The sequence below is a fragment of the Papio anubis genome, chromosome 3 (genome assembly GCF_008728515.1).
Source record: "Papio anubis isolate 15944 chromosome 3, Panubis1.0, whole genome shotgun sequence".
Taxonomy (NCBI): Eukaryota; Metazoa; Chordata; class Mammalia; order Primates; family Cercopithecidae; genus Papio; species Papio anubis.
In genome coordinates this window covers 81,638,983-81,662,305 of record NC_044978.1, presented here as the reverse complement: position 1 = coordinate 81,662,305, position 23,323 = coordinate 81,638,983, and positions in this window count along the sequence as shown.

Here is a 23,323-nt window from a genome sequence, read left to right as displayed (position 1 = left end):
TTGATATAACTGAAGTTATAGCCAATGAGGGATAAATAAAAGTTTTGTTTGGTGCTTATGAGAAAACTCCTTAAAATGGATGTGTGTGTTCCTTCCCTCCTCCATTTTATTCAGAATGCAGATATAATAATCAGAGCTTAGAATCTCAGACCATGAGAATCAGAACCATATTTTAGGATTGGCAGAGTTCTGATCTGTATGCAATTGGTGTCACTGATGACTCTGTGGTGTAGACTCATTACCCCAGCCCTCTGGATATTCTCTTTGTGAGAGAAATAACTGCAAACTTGTACAACTAGTTCTAGTTTGGGCATATCTTTCACATGCAGTTGGACCTATTCTACATAATAAAAATTCCTTTACGATCCCTCTTAGTGTTAAGATGCCAAAAGTATCTATTGCTCAGACAAATCCTGCCCATATGTATATTCATCTCAGGCTTGTACTTTACTATTTTCCTATCTTCCTCCTCATTGATATGTTTCATGTTGTTGTTGTTGTTTATTTGCTTTTCTGGTGCTCATTTTACTGGAATAATATAAAGATTAGCTTGTTCCTTTGCAAGAATGACATGAAAATTCATGAATCATTCCAAACACATAGCCAACATCGTACTGAACAGGCAAAAGTTGGAAGCATTTCTCTTGAGAACTGGAACAAGACAAAGATGCCCATTCTCACCACTTCCAGTAACACAGTCAGAGCAATCAGGCAAGAAAAAGAAATAAAAGGCATCCAAATAGGAAAAGAATAAGTCAAATTATCTCTCTTCACTGACAATATAATTCTATACCTAGAAAACTCTCGAAATTCTGCCAAAAGACTCATAGACTTGATAAATGACTTTGGTAAGGTTTCAGGATACAAAATCAATGCACAAAAATCAGTAGCATTTCTATTTATCAATAATATTCAAGCTGAGTGCCAAATCAGGAATACAATCTGATTTACAATAGCAATAAAAAAAAAACCCAAATCTAGAAATACAGCAAGCAAAGTAGTTGAAAGATCTCTACAAGAAGAAATATAAAATACTGCTGAAAGAAATCAGAGATGACACAAACAAATGAAAAAACATTCCATGCTCATGGATTGAAAGAATCAATACCTTTAAAATGTCCATACTGTCCAAGGCAATCTACAGATGCAACCCCATTACTATCACAATACCAATTACATTCTTCATGGAATTATAAATAACTATTCTAAAATTCATACAGAATCAACAAGGAACCCAAAAAGCCAAAACAACCCAAAGCAAAAATAACAAAGATGGAAGCGTCACAGTATCTGACTTTAAACTATACTACAAGGTTATAATAGCCAAAACAGCAAGGTACCAGTACCAAAATAGGCACATAGATCAATGAAACAGAACCCAGAACCCAGAAATATAGCCACACACCTACAGTCAACTGGCCTTCAACAAAGTTGACAATAATAAACAATGGCAAAAGGTTTCACTCTTCAATAAATGGTGCTGCGATAACTGGCTAACCACATACAGAAAAATAAAACTGGACCACGACTTCTCACCATATACAAAAATTAATGCAAGATGGGTTAAAGGCTTAAATGTAGGACCTCAATTTATAATGACTCTAGAAGAAAACTTAGAAAATACTATTCTAGACATGGGCCAAGGCAAATAATTTATAACTAAGTCCTCAAAAGCAAATGCAACAAAAACAAAAATTGACAGTTGGGACCTAACTAAAGAACTTCTGCACAGCAAAAGAAACTACGAATAGAGTAAACAGATAACCTACGTGATGGGAGAAAATATTTGCAAAACTATACATGTGACAAAGGACTAATATCCAGAATCTATAAGGAACTTAATAAACTCAATAAGAAAAAACAAACAATCCCATTAAAAAGTAGGCAAATGACATAAACAAACACTTCTCAAAAGAAGACATATAACCACCCAACCAACATTGAAAAAATGCTCATCATCACTAATCATCAGAGAAATGCAAATCAAAACCACAATGAAATACCGTCTCACACCAGTCAGAATGGCTGTTATTAAAAAGTCAAAAAATAACAGATGTTGGCAAGGTTTCAGAGAAAAAAGAACACGTATACACTGTTGGTGAGAATGGAAATTAATTCAACTCCTGTGGAAAGCAGTTTGAAGATTTCTCAAAGAACTAAAAATAGAATTGCCATTCAACTCAGCAATCTCCTTACTGGGTATATACTCCAAGGAAAATAAATCATTCTACCAAAAAGACACCTGCACTTGCATGTTTATTGCAGCACTATTCATAATAGCAAAGACATGGAATCAACTTAGGTGCCAATCAACAGTGGATTGGACACAGAATATGTGGTACATATACACCATGGAATACTATGCCACCATAAAAAGAATGAAATAATGTCCTTTGCAGCGACAGGGATGCAGTTAGAGGCCATAATCCTAAGCAAGTTAACACATAAACCCTGGCTCAGCCTCTTTCAAAATCTCTGCTAATGTTTGAAATATGTCAGAAATCTCAATATTCACTCATCACCCCCATAATTTCAGTTTAGCTTTGAATGAAGCCATTTTATCTACCAACTTGAACACAGTTGTCATTCTCCCCCAAAGTAACAAATTGAGTTTGTTTAGCAAGTTGAATATGTCACACAAGCAAGCAAGTTTGCCGACCCGCTCTGTGTCACTGAAATGTGCTGCCAGTGGTAACTGTTTTTCCAACAGAAATGTCTGGAGCAGCTCTTGTAACTCAAGAGCTCTGGCCAGTGATCAGCCTTTAGAAAGCCATCTACTTCTGTGTTGAAGAGAAGACATGTGTGCTCTGTGTCCATCTCCTCAAAGAGCTGAGCAAACATACGTGAGTTAAGGGAATGTACTTAAATGTGGTTGATAATTTTAATCACATTCTACAAAACAATAAGTTTCAGTGACATTTTTCAGCTAGCCAGCATTTCTCCATGAATAACACAGTGTGTAGACTCACATTTAGAAGCAACCTCTTTGACCTGAATAATGAAATCAGAAAGCCGTCCAGTCATGGCAGCCACTATGTCTGTCAATATACAGACGCAAAGTGACCAATTCAGTTTTCCTGATATCTAATCATTCAACGACTTGAATAATTCTGCAGCTGTCATGCTGATTGGCAACAAATGTGCACATAACATATCTTTATGCACATCCTCCTAAAAAACATATCGCACAAAAACAAGCATTGTTGCACTGTTGTTAACACTGGTAAACTTGTCAACCTGGATTACATACCATGGTGACTCGTTCTCTCTAACAATTGTGCCTCAATATCCTCTGCTATTTCATCAATTTGTCTGGTTATGGTGCTAGCTGAAAGAGGAACATGTGCCACCTTTTGAAGGGCAGCCTCTCCTTAAAGTTCATGACAAATGTCCTTAGCAGCAGGCAGGATCAATTCTTCACCAATAGTAAAAGGTTTCTTAGCTTTAGCAATGTGGTTAGCCACTAAGAATGATGCTCAGTGCAGACACATTTGATGAAGTGATGGCCTTTGATAATTGCTTCTGTTCTTCATGTTTGTATTTATTTTTCTTTTGAAAAACTCCAAAGGCTTGTCTTCTAATGCAGGCTGCTTGGTCTCCATGTGGCAAAGCAGTTTTGAAGGTTTTATGGCTTCATTGGATAGCTGGTCACCACATATGATACAAAGCAGACTTGGAGAATGTGAATCACCTGTTGCAATGAACCTGTAATTTAAGTAAGACTCTTGGTATTTTCTTTTAAATGCAGCTTTATTTTTTTCAGCAGTCTTAGAATCTTCTGCTGTCTCACCATTGGGTCTTTCCCCCTTTTCAAAGAAGCTCTCCAGTGACATTTGTGTTTTACTCATTTTGGCCAGGGGTTAGCTGGTGGGCTTACCAAAACTGTGACTGAGACAAGTGTGTGGTGCAAGAAAAAGGTGCAGATGGAAGTGGTAAATAAAATAATGAGCAGGCCACATGTGGACTAAAATAAGTGTTGCATTCTGACTTAAAGCTTGCCACCAGATGCAGCTTGTCACTTGCCACTCACTGATAGGGTTCTGATATGAGTCTGCAAGCAATTGATGTATAAGGGTTTCTGTGCAGTCAAACCTCTCTGCCAATGTTAATCTGCATTTGCAGCTGCTCCCCAGGGTTAGCATCAACTGCCTCAGCTCCACCTCAGGTCATCAGGCATTAGTTTTCATATGGAGCCCTCAACCTAGATCACTTGTATGCACAGTTCACAATAGAGTTTGCAAGCCTATGAGAATCTAATGCGGCTGATGATCTGACAGGAGGCAGAGTTCAGGCGGTCATGCAAGTGATGAGGAGTGGCTGTAAATACAGATGAAGCTTCACTCACTGGCCTGCTGCTCATCTTCTGCTGTGTGGTCTGGTTCCTAACAGACAATGGAACAGTACTGGTTTGAGACCCAGCAGTTGGAGACCCCTGATCTATTGCGTACTGTGTTCAAAATTTGGGTGATGGGATCAATAGAAGCCCAAACCTCAGCACCACACAATATACCCAGGTAGCAAACTTACACAGGTGCCTCTGAATCTAAAAATTTTTAAGTAAAATAAAACAAAATATGTCAGTTTTTCTGTAATAAAGGTGATGTTTTGATTGCCTGCATCTGTCTCTCAGATGGTTCTGAATTCAGTAGGAGGAGGAGTGTTATATATTATAAATGAGTTGTAGCATCCAATGACCTTAATTAAAATTAACATAATTAATAAAATAAATATAATCCAAGTTGCTTCAGTGATTTCTCCCCTGTATTTGAGATGCTTAAATGCAACTTCCTAGTAGGCATCTCTACTTAAATGCCTACCAAACATCTCAAATCCAATATTCTCAAAACTAAACATTTAATCTTTCCCCTACTTGGTGCTGTCTGTTTCCTCCATCACAGCCAATGGTAACTCTATTTTTTCAGGTGCTTAGGGCATGCCCAGAGCCATACTTGGGCTCTCTATTTCTCTCACACACTACAGCCAATTCAACAGGAAATACACTCAGCTGTATTTCCAGATGTATCATAACTATATCATGTCCTTAGCATGGATCACAAGCTAAACTGCTATTACCAGCATCTGGGCCACCATCACCTTTCTCCAGCATTATGGAAATTACCTTCTGTACTGGGTTGAATCAGGTCCTTACAAAATTCACATCCAAGCAGAACGTCAATGGGATGAGCTTATTTGGAAACTGGGTCTTTATAAATGTAATTAGTAGAAATTTGGTCATCCAAGATTAGGGTGACTCATAATCCAATGACTAGTAGTGTCCTTATGAGAAAAGAAAAGAGCTATAGAGAGACACACAGGGAGAAGACCATGTGATGACCAGGGCATACATTAGAGTAATACATCTACAAGCTGAAGAACATCGAGGTTTGACGGCAATCACTCGAAACTAACACAAAGCAAGAAAGGACTCTCCCTTAGAGGCTTCAGAGAGAGCATGGCCCTGCTGACATCTTGATTTCAGATTTCAAGCCTCCAGAACTGTGAGAGAATGTCTGTTGTTTTAAGCCACCTAAAGCATGGTACAGTTTGTCCCCTGGTATCCATGGAAGATTGGTTCCAGAACACCCGCCATCCCCAACTCCTCCACCCCTGCCATACCAAAATCCTCCTTGGATGCTCACATCCCTGATATAAAATGGTGTAGGATTTGCTTTTAACTTATGTACATCTTCCCATATACTTTAAGCAAATTAACATACAAACAGAAAGCCAAATACATCTCTAGACTACTTACAATATCTAATACAATGTAAATACCATGTAAATAGTTATTATACTATATTGTTTTTATTTATATTATATTTGATTGTTGTATTATTATCTTTATGTATCTTCCCCTCACACTTTTGATCCACAGTTGGTTGAATCCAGATGCGGAACCTGAAGATAGGAAGGGCTGACTGTACTTTGATCCTGCAGCCCTAGGAAATGGATGTAGCTTTCTGGCAGTCCCCTCCACTTTTACCTCTCAGCCTGGCCTCCACCTCCTCAGTAGACTCTCTCAGTAGCAGCCAGAGAGGTCTTTTTAATGTACCATAAGTCAGACCGTGTTCCTTCTCGGAGCCAGCCCTTAATGACTACTTATTTCACTCAGAGTAAAATCAATGCTGTTCTAGTGCCTCCTGGTCTCCTAGTACCTCTCTGACTCATCCACATTACTCTCCCTCCTTCCCCACTGCCGTGGTTTTTGTTTGTTTGTTTGTTTTATCTTCAGTCTCTGCTCTTCCTCAAATACACCAGGCACAGTCCCACCTTAGGGTCCTTTTCCCTAGCTGTCACCTCTGCCTGGAACACTCTCTGTTCCCCAACATCGGCTCACACCTTACCTTCTCGAAGAGGCCTATTCAGTATTCTTTTGAATACTACAATCTGTACTCCATCCAAAACCCCTTTCACTTGCTCTTCGTTTTCTCTTTCTATATACTTATGACATTGAATGTTGTGTGTTTATGTTTTAGTTCTTCTTGTTTATTTTCTCCTGTTAGAAGGTAGTGTCCATCAGGGCAGGAATTTTTGTACTTTTTGTTCCATGATGTAACCCAGGCTCATAAAGCAGGACTGTTCAATAGAAGTACAATGTAAGCTATATATGTAACTTTAAATTTTCTAGTAGCCACACTAGAAAGATTAAAAAGAAACAATTGAAGTTAATATTAATAATATATTTTATCTAGCCCAATATACCCAAAATGTATCAAACATGTAACCAATATTTAAAAATATATTAAAATAATATTTCACCTTCTTTTTTGTTGCTGTCTCTGTAGAATCCAGCATGTGGCTTGCACTTACAGCACAACTCAATTCTGACTAGCTATATTTCAAGGGCTCAACAGGCACACAGGGGAGTGACTTCCACACTGGAAAGCACAGTTGATGCCTGGAGCAATGCCTGGCACACAGTTGATATGGAATACCTATTATTAAATAAATAAATGATTAAACAAAGGATCTTCTCTGATGTCATTGCCACATAAAATGAAACCTTCAAGGGAGCAGGGAAGGTAAACTAATCCATGCCCAACAGCATAAAAAACAATAATAAAAGAGTCCTACAACGACGATCCCATAAGACAAAAAGGACTTAGTTTTACAGAATTAGAGCTTTGCCAAATGTCTTGAGTGCCACTTTCTTGGCAGGGAAAGCCAAATGTAGTGTGATAGTGGTTTGGAATTAGATAATGAATGACCTTAATAGATTTTATTTTCAAAGAATGAGCCAATTCTCATCCTATAATGTATTCTAGAGTCTGAAGTCACAAAACATGAGAATTTGACTTATGCAAATCAAACTCTAGAATATGAGGAAGTGGCTTAGTCCAGCAAAGACTGTAGTCCAGCTGTTGTCAAGTCCTTATGCTTTACAACTTTTTTATGTTCTAAAAAAACAAACAAACTACACAAACACATGGGTTTGTCTGGCAGATGCCAGAGAACAGCTTCTGCTCATGGACCTCGAATGCACTGATGCAGATTAAAACATGAAAGGTAGCCTGTGTCTTTATGGCCTGGATCACCACCATGTTCACCCCCTGGGTTCTTATATGGCCACTACATAGTTTCCTAAGTTTGGCGTGTTTACTTAGTACTGCCAACATGATTGCATAAATCAAGTGCTCTGACAGAAACACACCCTTTGCTCATTTTAAACTGACTGATCATTAATCTCTCATAATTTGCCATCCATGAATGCTATAGCACTTCTTGAAGTACAAAAACAAACTGTCAACAGCTTCAAAATATAGCAGCCCATTAATCTGCTAAAGCAAGTCCTAGGATTTTCCTTTCATTAGCATTATGAGTGAGGAAGCCGCTTTACTTCCTAAATACTCACACTGAGTGGTGCCTCTATCTTCACTAACTTGTTCAACCTACTTCTCCTGTCAAAACGACATTTGGACCACAGTTTATAACTTAACTTAGATTCACCAGACAACAGACTCTTCACCTTGTATAAAAAAACTCATAGTGAACCATGTCAAACAATTTTGCTTTGATATAGCTCTCAGAGGCTATTTTGAAGAAATTTCTAAAGTCTGAAATAGCAGACTTTCCTTATGAATAATTTCCTTTATGATATTAGTAAATTAAGACCACAATATAAAATTATGAACTGTTTAAAATATTAACTATCAATCCTTGCACCACCTTGACATTTGACTTAGAAAAAAAATGTTTTTGTAGAGCTTAATTTCCCTTCTAAGACCAATGAACGCTTTTACCTTTTACAGCTATTACAATAAAAACCTTCCTTTGAACACTCCTAAATCTCTCTTTTGATGAAAGAATTGAGATTATAAAAAGAATACAAAGTATTAATTAAACTACTACCAGAAAGTCTACATCTTATTATAACACAGTTGTGCCCTCAATGCTTTAGGAGCCCAAAATAGACAGCTGCAGGACAGGTCTTTCCAAATAAAGCAGCTTGGAAGAAGAACTGCTGAATATCCTAGTGGTGTCATTGTGTTTGACATGGGCTTCATTTTCTTTTACTCTCTAGTCTCCTTTGATGTCTGAGTCAATGCTCCTACATTGTTAACTTTAAAAATTATTTAGAAGGCAGGGTTGGGGGATGGTCAATCTGAGTTTAGGAAACTCTTCTTTCAAATAAAGATATATTCCAAGGTATGGCTGTGATCCAACTTCCACATAAAATGAAAATTTCTTACAGTATTATATGATGGAACCTGTGCCACTCCAACCTTCGTACATTTCAAATACAACCATTTCATAGTAATTACCTTCATATGTCACTTTTAAAAAATTTTTCCAGGAGGAGTCCTTAGGCTTTTCTAGGTAAATGATCGTGTCATCGGTAAACAGCAACAGTTTGACTTCCTCTTTGCCGATTTGGGTGCCCTTATTTCTTTCTCCTGTCTGATTGCTCTGGCTAGGACTTCCAGTACTGTATTGAAGAGGAGTGGTGGGAGTGGACATGCTTGTCTTGTTCCAGTTCTTGGAGGGAATGCTTTCAACTTTTCCCCCTTCAGTATTATATTGGCTGTGGGTTTGTCACAGATGGCTTTTATTATATTGAAGTATGTTCCTTGTATGATTTTGCTGAGAGTTTCAACCACAAAGCGATGCTGGATTTTGTTGAATACTTTTTCTGCCTCATTGAGATGATCACGTGATTTTTGTTTTTAACTCTGTTTATGTGATATATCACATTTATTGACTTACATATGTTAAACCATCCCTACCTCCCTGGTGTAAAACCTACTTGATCATGGTGGATTATATTTTTGATATGTGGTTGGATTTGGTTAGCTAGTATTTTGTTAAGCATTTTAGCCTTTATGTTCATCAGGGATATTGCTCTGTAGTTTTCTTTTTTGGTTATGTCCTTTCCTGGCTTGGTATTAGGGTGACACTGGCTTCACAGAATGATTTAGGGAGGGTTCCCTCTTTCTCCATCTTGTGGAATAGTGCCAATAGGACTGGTACCAAGTCTTCTTCGAATGTCTGGTAGAATTCTGCTGTGAATCCATTAGGTCCTGGGCTTCATTTTGTTGATTTTTTTTAATTACCATTTCAATCTTACTGCTTGTTATTATCTGTCTCAGGTATCTAATTCTTCTTGATTTGCTTGGGCAGGGTTGTATCTTTTTTTTTTTTTTTTTTTTTTTTTTTTTTTGAGACCTGAGTTCGGCCTGTCGCCCAGGCTGGAGGCAGTAGTGGCCGGATCTCAGCTCACTGCAAGCCTGCTTCCCAGGTTCACGCTTACCTCGGCCTCAGCCTCCCTCGTGAGAAAGAAGGCTGGGACTACAGGCGCCTCAGCCACCTCCTGCTAAGGTTTTTTTGTATTTAATAGAGACGGGTTTCAATTGTTAGCCAGGATGGTCTCGATCTCCTGACCTTGTGATCCGCCCGTCTCGGCCTCCCAAAGTGCTGGGATTACAGGCTTGAGCCACCGCGCCCGGCCTCAGGGTTGTATCTTTCCAGGAATTTATCCATCTCTTCTAGGTTTTCCAGTTTATGTGTGTAAAGGTGTTCATAATAGCCTTGAATGGTCTTTTGTATTTCTGTGGTGTCAGTTGTAATATCTCCTGGTTTGTTTCTTATTTAGCTTATTTGGATTTTCTCTCTTCTGTTCTTGGTTACTCTTGTTAATGGTCTATCAACTTTATTTATCTTTTCAAAGAACCAGATTTTTGTTTCATTTATCTTTTGTATTTTTTTTTTTTGTTGTTGTTGTTGTTGTTTCCATTTCATTTAGTTCTGTTCTATCTTGGTTATTTCCGTTCTTCTTCAGGGTTTGGGTATGGTTTGTTCTTGTTTCTCTAGTTCCTTGAGGTGTGACCTTAGATTGTCTGTTTGTGCTCTTTCAGACTTTTTGATGTAGGCCTTTAGGGCTATGAACTTTCCTCTCAGCACTGCCTTTACTGTATCCCGGAGGTTTTGACAGGTTGTGTCACTATTGTCATTCAGTTTGAAAATTTTTTAAATTTTCATCTTGATTTCATTTTTGATTCAATGATCATCCAAGAGCAGGTAATCTAATTTCCATGTATTTGCATGGTTTCGAAGGTTCATTTTGGAGTTGATTTCCAGTTTTATTTCACTGTGGTCTACGAGAGTGCTTGGTCTAATTTCAATTTTCTTAAATTTATTGAGGCTCATTTTGTGGCCTATCATATGGTCTATCTTGGAGAAAGTTCCATCTGCTGTTGAACAGAATGTGTATTCTGTGGTTGTTGGATTGAATGTTCTGTATATATCTGTTAAGTCCATTTGTTTCAGGATATGGTTTAAATCCATTGTTTCTTTGTTGACTTTCCGTCATGATGACCTGCCTAGTAATGTTAGTGGAATATTGAAGTCCCCTATTATTATGGTGTTGCTATCTATCTCATTTCTTAGGTCTATTAGTAATTATTTTATAAAGTTGGGAGTTCAAGTGTTAGGTGCATATATATTTAGGATTGTGATATTTTCTTGTTGGAAAAGGCCTTTTATCATTATATAATGTCCCTCTATGTTTTTTTTTAACTGTATTGCTTTAAAGTTTGTTTTGTATGATATAAGAATAGTTACTCCTGCTCACTTTTGATGTCCATTGCCTGAAATGTCTTTTTCCACCCCTTTACCTTAAGTTTGTGTGAATCCTTATGTGTTAGGTGAGTCTTTTGAAGGCAGCACATAGTTGGTTGGTGAATTCTTATCTGTTCTGCAATTCTGTATCTTTTTTTTCTTTTAATGTTTTATTATCCATTAAGTTCTAGGGTACATGTGCACAATGTGCAGGTTTGTTACATATGTATACATGTGCCATGTTGGTGTGCTGCACCCATTAACTCATCATTTACATTAGGTATATCTCCTAATGCTATCCTTCTCCCATCCCCCTACCCCACAACAGGCCCCAGTGTGTGATGTTCCCCTTCCTGTGTCCAAGTGTTCTTATTGTTCAATTTCCACCTAGGAGTGAGAACATGTGGTGTTTGGTTTTCTGCTCTTGCAATAGTTTGCTGAGAATGATGGTTTCCAGCTGTATCCATGTCCCTACAAAGGACACAAACTCATCCTTTTTTATGGCTGCATAGTATTCCATGGTGGATATGTGCCACATTTTCTTAATCCAGTCTGTCATTGATGGACATTTGGGTTGGTTCCAAGTCTTTGCTATTGTGAATAGTGTCGCAATAAACATACGTGTGCCTGTGTCTTCATAGCAGCATGATTTATAATCCTTTGGGTATATACCCAGTAATGGGATGGCTGGGTCAAATTGTATTTCTAGTTCTAGATCCTTGAGGAATTGCCACACTGTCTTCCACAATGGTTGAACTAGTTTACAGTCCCACCAACAATGTAAAAGTGTTCCTATGTCACCACATCCTCTCCAGCACCTGTTGTTTCCTGACTTTTTAATGATCGCCATTCTAACTGGTGTGAGATGGTATCTCATTGTGGTTTTGATTTGCATTTCTCTGATGGTGAGTGATGATGAGGATTTGCCGTTTACATTCAATGTCAGTATTGAGACGTGAGGTATCATCATTAATTGTGCCATTTGTTGCCTGTGTACTTTGGTTTTTGTTTTTGGTTTTTGGTTTTTAAATTGTAATTTTGTTTCATAGGTCCTGTGAGATTTATCCTTTAAAGAGGTTCTGTTTTGATGTGTTGCCAGGATTTGTTTCAAGATTTAGAGCTCCTTTTAGCAGTTCTTGTAGTGATAGCTTGGTAGCGGTGAATTCTCTCAGCATTTGTTTGTCTAATTAAAGACACCATCTTTCCTTCATATATGAAGCTTAGTTTTGCTGGATACAAAATTCTTGGCTGAGAATTGTTTTGTTTGAGGAGGCTGAACATAGGGCCCCCAATCCCTTCTAGCTTGTAGGGTTTCTGCTGAGAAATCTGCTGTTAATCTGACAGGTTTTCCTTAATAGGTTACCTGGTGGTTTTGTCTCACAGCTCTTAAGATTCTTTCCTTCATCTTGACTTTAGATAACTTGATGACAATGTGCCTAAGCAATGATCTTTTTGCAATGATTTTCCCAGGTATTCTTTGTGCTTCTTATATTTGGATGTCTAGGCTTCTAACAAGGCTGGGGAAGTTTCCTCAATTATTCCCCCAATGTGTTTTCCAAACTTTTAGATTTCTCTTCTTCCTCAGGACCACTGATTATTCTTAGGTTTGGTTGTTTTTTTTTTTTAAATTTATTTATTATTATTATACTTTAAGTTGTAGGGTACATGTGCATAACATGCAGGTTTGTTACATATGTATATTTGTGCCATGTTGGTCTGCTGCACCCATCAACTCGTCATTTACATCAGGTATAACTCCCAATGCAATCCCTCCCCCCTCCCCCCTCCCCATGATAGGCCCCGGTGTGTGATGTTCCCCTTCCTGAGTCCAAGTGATCTCGTTGTTCAGTTCCCACCTATGAGTGAGAACATGCGGTGTTTGGTTTTCTGTTCTTGTGATAGTTTGCTAAGAATGATGGTTTCCAGCTGCATCCATGTCCCTACAAAGGACGCAAACTCATCCTTTTTTATGGCTGCATAGTATTCCATGGTGTATATGTGCCACATTTTCTTAATCCAATCTGTCACTGATGGACATTTGGGTTGATTCCAAGTCTTTGCTATTGTGAATAGTGCTGCAATAAACATACGTGTGCATGTGTCTTTATAGCAGCATAATTTATAATCCTTTGGGTATATCCCCAGTAATGGGATGGCTGGGTCATATGGTACATCTAGTTCTAGATCCTTGAGGAATCGCCATACTGTTTTCCATAATGGTTGAACTAGTTTACAATCCCACCAACAGTGTAAAAGTGTTCCTATTTCACCACATCCTCTCCAGCACCTGTTGTTTCCTGACTTTTTAATGATCGCCATTCTAACTGGTGTGAGATGGTATCTCATTGTGGTTTTGATTTGCATTTCTCTGATGGCCAGTGATGATGAGCATTTTTTCATATGTCTGTTGGCTGTATGAATGTCTTCTTTTGAGAAATGTCTGTTCATATCCTTTGCCCACTTTTTGATGGGGTTGTTTGTTTTTTTCTTGTAAATTTGTTGGAGTTCTTTGTAGGTTCTGGATATTAGCCCTTTGTCAGATGAGTAGATTGCAAAAATTTTCTCCCATTCTGTAGGTTGCCTGTTCACTCTGATGGTAGTTTCTTTTGCTGTGCAGAAGCTCTTTAGTTTAATTAGATCCCATTTGTCAATTTTAGCTTTTGCTGCCGTTGCTTTTGGTGTTTTAGACATGAAGTCTTTGCCCATGCCTATGTCCTGAATGGTACTACCTAGGTTTTCCTCTAGGATTTTTATGGTATTAGGTCTAACATTTAAGTCTCTAATCCATCTTGAATTAATTTTCGTATAAGGAGTAAGGAAAGGATCCAGTTTCAGCTTTCTACTTATGGCTAGCCAATTTTCCCAGCACCATTTATTAAATAGGGAATCCTTTCCCCATTTCTTGTTTCTCTCAGGTTTGTCAAAGATCAGATGGCTGTAGATGTGTGGTATTATTTCTGAGGACTCTGTTCTGTTCCATTGGTCTATATCTCTGTTTTGGTACCAGTACCATGCTGTTTTGGTTACTGTAGCCTTGTAGTATAGTTTGAAGTCAGGTAGCGTGATGCCTCCAGCTTTGTTCTTTTGACTTAGGATTGTCTTGGAGATGCGGGCTCTTTTTTGGTTCCATATGAACTTTAAAGCAGTTTTTTCCAATTCTGTGAAGAAACTCATTGGTAGCTTGATGGGGATGGCATTGAATCTATAAATTACCTTGGGCAGTATGGCCATTTTCACGATATTGATTCTTCCTATCCATGAGCATGGTATGTTCTTCCGTTTGTTTGTGTCCTCTTTTATTTCACTGAGCAGTGGTTTGTAGTTCTCCTTGAAGAGGTCCTTTACATCCCTTGTAAGTTGGATTCCTAGGTATTTTATTCTCTTTGAAGCAATTGTGAATGGAAGTTCATTCATGATTTGGCTCTGTGTTTGTCTGTTATTGGTGTATAAGAATGCTTGTGATTTTTGCACATTAATTTTGTATCCTGAGACTTTGCTGAAGTTGCTTATCAGCTTAAGGAGATTTTGGGCTGAGACAATGGGGTTTTCTAAATATACAATCATGTCATCTGCAAACAGGGACAATTTGACTTCTTCTTTTCCTAACTGAATACCCCTGATTTCTTTCTCTTGCCTAATTGCCCTAGCCAGAACTTCCAACACTATGTTGAATAGGAGTGGTGAGAGAGGGCATCCCTGTCTTGTGCCAGTTTTCAAAGGGAATTTTTCCAGTTTTTGCCCATTCAGTATGATATTGGCTGTGGGTTTGTCATAAATAGCTCTTATTATTTTGAGGTACGTTCCATCAATACCAAATTTATTGAGCGTTTTTAGCATGAAGGGCTGTTGAATTTTGTCAAAAGCCTTTTCTGCATCTATTGAGATAATCATGTGGTTCTTGTCTTTGGTTCTGTTTATATGCTGGATTATGTTTATTGATTTGCGAATGTTGAACCAGCCTTGCATCCCAGGGATGAAGCCCACTTGATCATGGTGGATAAGCTTTTTGATGTGTTGTTGAATCTGGTTTGCCAGTATTTTATTGAGGATTTTTGCATCGATGTTCATCAGGGATATTGGTCTAAAATTCTCTTTTTTTGTTGTGTCTCTGCCAGGCTTTGGTATCAGGATGATGTTGGCCTCATAAAATGAGTTAGGGAGGATTCCCTCTTTTTCTATTGATTGGAATAGTTTCAGAAGGAATGGTACCAACTCCTCCTTATACCTCTGGTAGAATTCAGCTGTGAATCCATCTGGTCCTGGACTTTTTTTGGTTGGTAGGCTATTAATTATTGCCTCAATTTCAGAGCCTACTATTGGTCTATTCAGGGATTCAACTTCTTCCTGGTTTAGTCTTGGAAGAGTGTAAGTGTCCAGGAAATTATCCATTTCTTCTAGGTTTTCCAGTTTATTTGCGTAGAGGTGTTTATAGTATTCTCTGATGGTAGTTTGTATTTCTGTGGGGTCGGTGGTGATATCCCCTTTATCATTTTTAATTGCGTCGATTTGATTCTTCTCTCTTTTCTTCTTTATTAGTCTTGCTAGTGGTCTGTCAATTTTGTTGATCTTTTCAAAAAACCAACTCCTGGATTCATTGATTTTTTGGAGGGTTTTTTGTGTCTCTATCTCCTTCAGTTCTGCTCTGATCTTAGTTATCTCTTGCCTTCTGCTAGCTTTGGAATGTGTTTGCTCTTGTTTCTCTAGTTCTTTTAATTGCGATGTTAGAGTGTCAATTTTTGATCTTTCCTGCTTTCTCTTGTGGGCATTTAGTGCTATAAATTTCCCTCTACACACTGCTTTAAATGTGTCCCAGAGATTCTGGTATGTTGTATCTTTGTTCTCATTGGTTTCAAAGAACACCTTTATTTCTGCCTTCATTTCGTTATGTACCCAGTAGTCATTCAGGAGCAGGTTGTTCAGTTTCCATGTAGTTGAGCGGTTTTGATTGAGTTTCTTAGTCCTGAGTTCTAGTTTGATTGCACTGTGGTCTGAGAGACAGTTTGTTATAATTTCTGTTCTTGTACATTTGCTGAGGAGTGCTTTACTTCCAATTATATGGTCAATTTTGGAGTAAGTACGATGTGGTGCTGAGAAGAATGTATATTCTGTTGATTTGGGGTGGAGAGTTCTATAGATGTCTATTAGGTCTGCTTGCTGCAGAGATGAGTTCAATTCCTGGATATCCTTGTTAACTTTCTGTCTGGTTGATCTGTCTAATGTTGACAGTGGAGTGTTGAAGTCTCCCATTATTATTGTATGGGAGTCTAAGTCTCTTTGTAAGTCTCTAAGGACTTGCTTTATGAATCTGGGTGCTCCTGTATTGGGTGCATATATATTTAGGATAGTTAGCTCTTCCTGTTGAATTGATCCCTTTACCATTATGTAATGTCCTTCTTTGTCTCTTTTGATCTTTGATGGTTTAAAGTCTGTTTTATCAGAGACTAGGATTGCAACCCCTGCTTTTTTTTGTTCTCCATTTGCTTGGTAAATCTTCCTCCATCCCTTTATTTTGAGCCTATGTATGTCTCTGCGTGTGAGATGGGTCTCCTGAATACAGCAGACTGATGGGTCTTGACTCTTTATCCAGTTTGCCAGTCTGTGTCTTTTCATTGGAGCATTTAGTCCATTTACATTTAAGGTTAAGATTGTTATGTGTGAACTTGATCCTGCCATTATGATATTAACTGGTTATTTTGCTCGTTAGTTGATGCAGTTTCTTCCTAGCCTCGATGGTCTTTACATTTTGGCATGTTTTTGCAATGGCTGGTACCGGTTGTTCCTTTCCATGTTGAGTGCTTCCTTCAGGGTCTCTTGTAAGGCAGGCCTAGTGGTGACAAAATCTCTAAGCATTTGCTTATCTGTAAAGGATTTTATTTCTCCTTCACTTATGAAACTTAGTTTGGCTGGATATGAAATTCTGGGTTGAAAATTCTTTTCTTTAAGAATGTTGAATATTGGCCCCCACTCTCTTCTGGCTTGGAGAGTTTCTGCCGAGAGATCTGCTGTGAGTCTGATGGGCTTCCCTTTGTGGGTAACCCGACCTTTCTCTCTGGCTGCCCTTAAGATTTTTTCCTTCATTTCAACTTTGGTGAATCTGGCAATTATGTGTCTTGGAGTTGCTCTTCTCGAGGAGTATCTTTGTGGCGTTCTCTGTATTTCCTGGATTTGAATGTTGGCCTGCCCTACTAGGTTGGGGAAGTTCTCCTGGATGATATCCTGAAGAGTGTTTTCCAACTTGGTTCCATTTTCCCCCTCACTTTCAGGCACCCCAATCAGACGTAGATTTGGTCTTTTTACATAATCCCATACTTCTTGCAGGCTTTGTTCATTTCTTTTTCTTCTTTTTTCTTTTGGTTTCTCTTCTCGCTTCATTTCATTCATTTGATCCTCAATCGCTGATACTCTTTCTTCCAGTTGATCGAGTCGGTTACTGAAGCTTGTGCATTTGTCACATATTTCTCGTGTCATGGTTTTCATCTCTTTCATTTCGTTTATGACCTTCTCTGCATTAATTAGTCTAGCCGTCAATTCTTCCACTTTTTTTTCAAGATTTTTAGTTTCTTTGCGCTGGGTATGTAATTCCTCCTTTAGCTCTGAGAAATTTGATGGACTGAAGCCTTCTTCTCTCATCTCGTCAAAGTCATTCTCCGTCCAGCTTTGATCCGTTGCTGGCGATGAGCTGCGCTCCTTTGCCGGGGGAGATGTGCTCTTATTTTTTGAATTTCCAGCTTTTCTGCCCTGCTTTTTCCCCATCTTTGTGGTTTTATCTGCCTCTGGTCTTTGATGATGGTGATGTACTGATGGGGTTTTGGTGTAGGTGTCCTTCCTGTTTGATAGTTTTCCTTCTGTCAGGACCCTCAGCTGTAGGTCTGTTGAAGATTGCTTGAGGTCCACTCCTGACCCTGTTTGCCTGGGTATCAGCAGCAGAGGCTGCAGAAGATAGAATATTTCTGAACAGCGAGTGTACCTGTCTGATTCTTGCTTTGGAAGCTTCCTCTCAGGGGTGTACTCCACCCTGTGAGGTGTGGGGTGTCAGACTGCCCCTAGTGGGGGATGTCTCCCAGTTAGGCTACTCAGAGGTCAGGGACCCACTTGAGCAGGCAGTCTGTCCGTTCTCAGATCTCAGCCTCCGTGTTGGGAGATCCACTGCTCTCTTCAAAGCTGTCAGACAGAGTCGTTTGCATCTGCAGAGGTTTCTGCTGCTTTGTTGTTGTTGTTGTTGTTGTTGTGTAGCTGTGCCCTGTCCCCAGAGGTGGAGTCTACAGAGACAGGCAGGTTTCCTTGAGCTGCTGTGAGCTCCACCCAGTTGGAGCTTCCCAGCAGCTTTGTTTACCTACTTAAGCCTCAGCAATGGCGGGCGCCCCTCCCCCAGCCTCGCTGCTGCCTTGCCGGTAGATCACAGACTGCTGTGCTAGCAATGAGGGAGGCTCCGTGGGCGTGGGACCCTCCCGGCCAGGTGTGGGATATGATCTCCTGGTGTGCCTGTTTGCTTAAAGCGCAATATTGGGGTGGGAGTTACCCGATTTTCCAGGTGTTGTGTGTCTCAGTTCCCCTGGCTAGGAAAAGGGATTCCCTTCCCCCTTGCGCTTCCCAGGGGAGGCGATGCCTCGCCCTGCTTCAGCTCTCGCTGGTCGGGCTGCAGCAGCTGACCAGCACCGATAGTCCGGCACTCCCCAGTGAGATGAACCCAGTACCTCAGTTGAAAATGCAGAAATCACCGGTCTTCTGTGTCACTGGCGCTGGGAGTTGGAGACTGGAGCTGTTCCTATTTGGCCATCTTGCTCCGCCCCAATAATCAGGTTTGGTTGTTTAACATGATCCCAGACTTCTTGGAGGCTTTGTTCATATTTTCTTATTTGTTTTTCTTTGTCTTTGCTGGATTGGGTTTATTTGAAAACCTTGTCTTCAAGCTCTGAATTTCTTTCTTCCACTTGTTCAATTCTATTGCTGAGACCTTCCAGAGTATTTTGCATTTGTATAAATGTGTCCGTTGTTTCCTGGGGTTTTTGTTGTTTTTTATTTGTGCCATCTATCTCCTTGAATATTTCTCCCTTCACTTCTTGTATCATTTCTTGGATTTCCTTACATTGGGCTTCACCTTTCTCTGGTTAGCTTAATAACTAACCTTCTGAATTCTTTTTCAGGTAAATAGGGGATTTCTTCTTGGTTTGGGTCCATTGCTGGTGAGCTTTTTTTTCTTTGAGGTCTTAAAGAATCTTGTTTTGTCATATTACCAGAGTTGGTTGGTTGGTTCCTTCTCATTTGGGTAGGCTCTGTCAGAGGGAAGGTCTAGGGCTGAAGGCTGTTCAGATTCTTTTGTCCTATGGGGTGTTCCCTTGATGTAGTACTCTCCCCCTTTTCCTATGGATGTGGCTTCCTGAGAGCTGAGCTGTAGTGATTGTTATCTCTCTTCTGGATCTAGCCACTCAGCAAGTCTACTAGATTCCACCCTGGTACTGGGGCTTTGCTGCATGGAGACCTGTGATGTGAACTATCTGTGGGTCTCTCAGCCATGGACACCAGTGCAGTATTTGGGGTGTCTCCTGAGTCCTGCAGGAACAATCTGCTTCCTTCAGGGGGCTTGCAGGTCTTCTCAGGTTTCCTAATTTATTCCTCATGTCATTCTGGAGCAAAATTTCACAATATGAACCTCCACATGCTGCTGTCAGTCTGTCCGAGTTGAAGCTGCAATCTAGTCTTACCTCCCATCCACTATGATCCCCATTCAGTCAATCTTTCGTATGTTACTTCTATCCCATGTTCATTGACTCTGTGTCCATTACGGACAATTTAAGATTATATAAGTAATTTATGCACATGTATTTGATATTTATACTATTTATAGCTAAAACGGTTGCATTTTGCCAGCAAATTATTACCTGAAAAGAATAGAAGTGTCTTGCCAATGATTTGCCAATGTTCTCTTATAGGTGACTACTTAGAGCCAGAGGTACAATAGAAATAAACACCCCGTAATAAAGAGGAAAAGTTGCAAATGTTTGCAAAAGTTTTCAATCTAATGGGTATCTAGCTTATTTGGAAATGTTATGGAATACAATTTGAGCTATAATATTAAATCAATTTTTTTAAGTTTGAGATTTTACCAATTTTTTCTCTAGCCATAAGACATTTTCAAAGCATTATTTCTTTAATAAATAACACATATACATATATATGCACGTTTAGTGGCAGATAACTAGATTCACTTTGTAAAAAATTCTCTAGACTCTCATTCCTTCTAGATTTCACACCCTATCCTCACTCCCTGCCCTCTCTCTCTCACTTCCTTACTCTGCAGATTGTTTTAACCTCCAGAAGAATTCACTACTTTCTCTCAGATTTTGCATCAGAAATGTCTAAGATGAGACATATGATTAAGGAGCCTGTAAAATGATGGAGTTTTTTTAACAGTCTAGGAAAGAGAGAAGTTTGTAAAGATTAATAAAACCACACCAGTAAATTATATTCCTTATAATTAATAAATTGTAATATGGATTATAAAATAAAATAACATGTTGTTTTGAGAAAAAACAGATGGGGAGGAGAGTCTCAGAATCCTTCTCTGCAGAAGTTGAATTTGAGCTGAGCTGAGACCTGAAAGATAAAACCAATTTCTGTGTTCAAAGTCCTCACAGTTCAGATAGAACAGTAGACCAGTAACAGTGATGTTACTAACAATTGACTGAGAAAATGACCTTCTAATTTTACTTTTTTTTTTTTTTTCCTGAGACAGAGTCTCACTCTGTCACCGAGGCTGGGGTGCAGAGGTGCTATCTCAGCTCACTACAGCCTCAACCTCCCGGGTTCAATCAATTCTCATGCCTCAGACTCCTGAGTAGCTGAGATTACAGGTATGTGCCACCATGCCCAACTAATTTTTTGTATTTTTAGTAGAGACAGGGTTTCACCATATTGGCCAGGCTGATCTCAAACTCCTGGCCTCAAGTTGATCTGCCCGCCTCAGCCTCCCAAAGTGCTGGGTTTACAGGCATGAGCCACAGCGCCCAGCCATAATTTTACTTTTCATGTTACATTTTCATTCAGTGAGCCTCATAAGAGTAAGACAAAACTTAACACACTTGGTCATAAATTACGAGGCCGATCATATGAAGTGGCTGATATCTGAACATTTTTTTTCCTATAACAACCTAAAACAGAGAAATGAAAACAAACAAAACCTCTTAATGCAGCCTATTTACATGCCTTTCATCCCCACATTAAGTGATTGTAACCCAGAATAGTCTGTGGAAATTCTCTATCTTCTCCAATTTGTCCCACTGCCAAAGGCATACAGTGTTAAACAGAGACTTGGATCCTGGAAAGAGTTCACAGTTTCCAAAGGCACCTAATTCTACCACCTGGATGTGAAATTGCATATGGTTGCCCGCTTAAAGTTCAGGGTCATAGCTGACACTCAGAAAATGTTAAAAGGTAAAAATAGTACCTCCAATAATTTTTCTACTTGTCCCTGATGGAGTTCAGGACACACTCCCGCAAAATCCCACCACTTTGGCATACTGAGTATTCTAAGCTAGAGAAAAGAGAGGAAGCAGACAGGTCTCTCTGACTTCAGCCCTTCTCCCATAAAGAAAGTCATAAAACGTAGAAAGATTTTTCTGACCTACCCCTGAAGCAAGTCACAGCACCCATACGAGAGAGGTTCCCCATCCCCAGGTCATCAGCAAAAAGGGAAAGAATATTATTATCCCTGACAGGAAGAGGCTGAGAAAGAAAATAAACTTTTTTTCTGAGGAATGCTAGCCCCCTTTAAATTGTCAGACCCAGAGAGGCATGGAAATGAGACAGCAGTCATATACCACTTTAACCCCCGTCCTTGAGCTAAGTAATCATTTTGAAAGCACTTACTATGTGGGAACTAAACCAACTGATGCCACAAATATCTATAAATTAATCTAACAATGCCATACACTAGACATTCTAACTGAAAATCCACTACAGTTCAACAATGTATAGCCAATTGTTAAACAATGTTATTTCTGAAAGCCAATGAGAATTCCTGAAAAACAATTTTGTAATCTCTCCATCCAGATTCATCCATTTTTCTTTAAAAGTTTGAGTCTCTCTTTTGTTCTCTGAAGTGCTTCCCAGGGCAACTTGAAAGTGTCTTGTGGGCTGCAGTCCTCGACCTTAGCCCAAATAAACTCTCTATCCTAAATTGCCTCCATTTCTTCCTTTAGGTTGACAGGGCACAGAGAAGAATCTGAGCAACTGGGTCTTCCCAAGGTCCCCCAGTTTATTATCATTAGATCAGACCCTTCCTGCTCAATCAGATTTTTCCACAACTCTCCACTCTTCTTGAAACCTACTATTACTAAACTAACGTTTAATTGTTTCTTCACATCTTCATTTCTTTATAAAGTCTCCTGTGTCATTTAAAGCTTGTATTAAAGTAATGTGTATGCCTTCCTCTTGCTAATCCATTGTTTGCTATGGAGGCCTCAGCCATGAAGTGAGGGTAGGTGAAGAGAAGATATTGTTCCTCCTCTACATCTTGCTCCCATGCAACATTGTTTCCTCCTTTTGTGTTCAGTATGGGCAAGTTGTAGATGTACACTTTAGACCACAGCATAATAACTCTGCAATTAAGAATAGTACCTATTGATTAGTTACTTTACTTTTCTGTGTGGTGGCATTTGGAGAGCCCTAGCAATGATAACAAATGATAAGGATCCTCCTTACAGGTATATGATCATGGGTTAGCCCACTAAATAGATACAAATGAGTCTAAAACTGCAAAGATATGAATGGAAAAGAATTATTTCCCTTAATGCAATGTTTACCTCAAAGACTCAGGTAACTGCAGATACTTTTGAAAGTATTTTGTTGGCTGCACAGGAAGGTTTGGGGCTAGTTAGCTAACTAGTTAATGCTGCTTATATTCTCTACTAGGTCTTGTTTTATATGTTTGAAACTGGTCAGTAAAACTTAGGATGGTGATTAGCTGGCATCGACCATTTCTGAGGTCATGATAGGCGTAACACACACCTAATCCGATGTGTGCATAAATTAAATGAAACAAAAAGCCATTTCCTGAAACACTCAATAGGTGACAGAAAAACAGAAATGACTGAAATAAAAGTAAAACCTTTAAAAAAAAAAAATCAAAATTTCTAGGTCTTCAGGACTTAGCCTAGCATTTCTTTTCCTTAAAGCACTTTTAAAACAGGAAACAATATAGTATTTCACTGAAAACAATAACATCTATTATTCCCATTTCTTATCCCTCTCCATAAACCAGAAGGGCCAC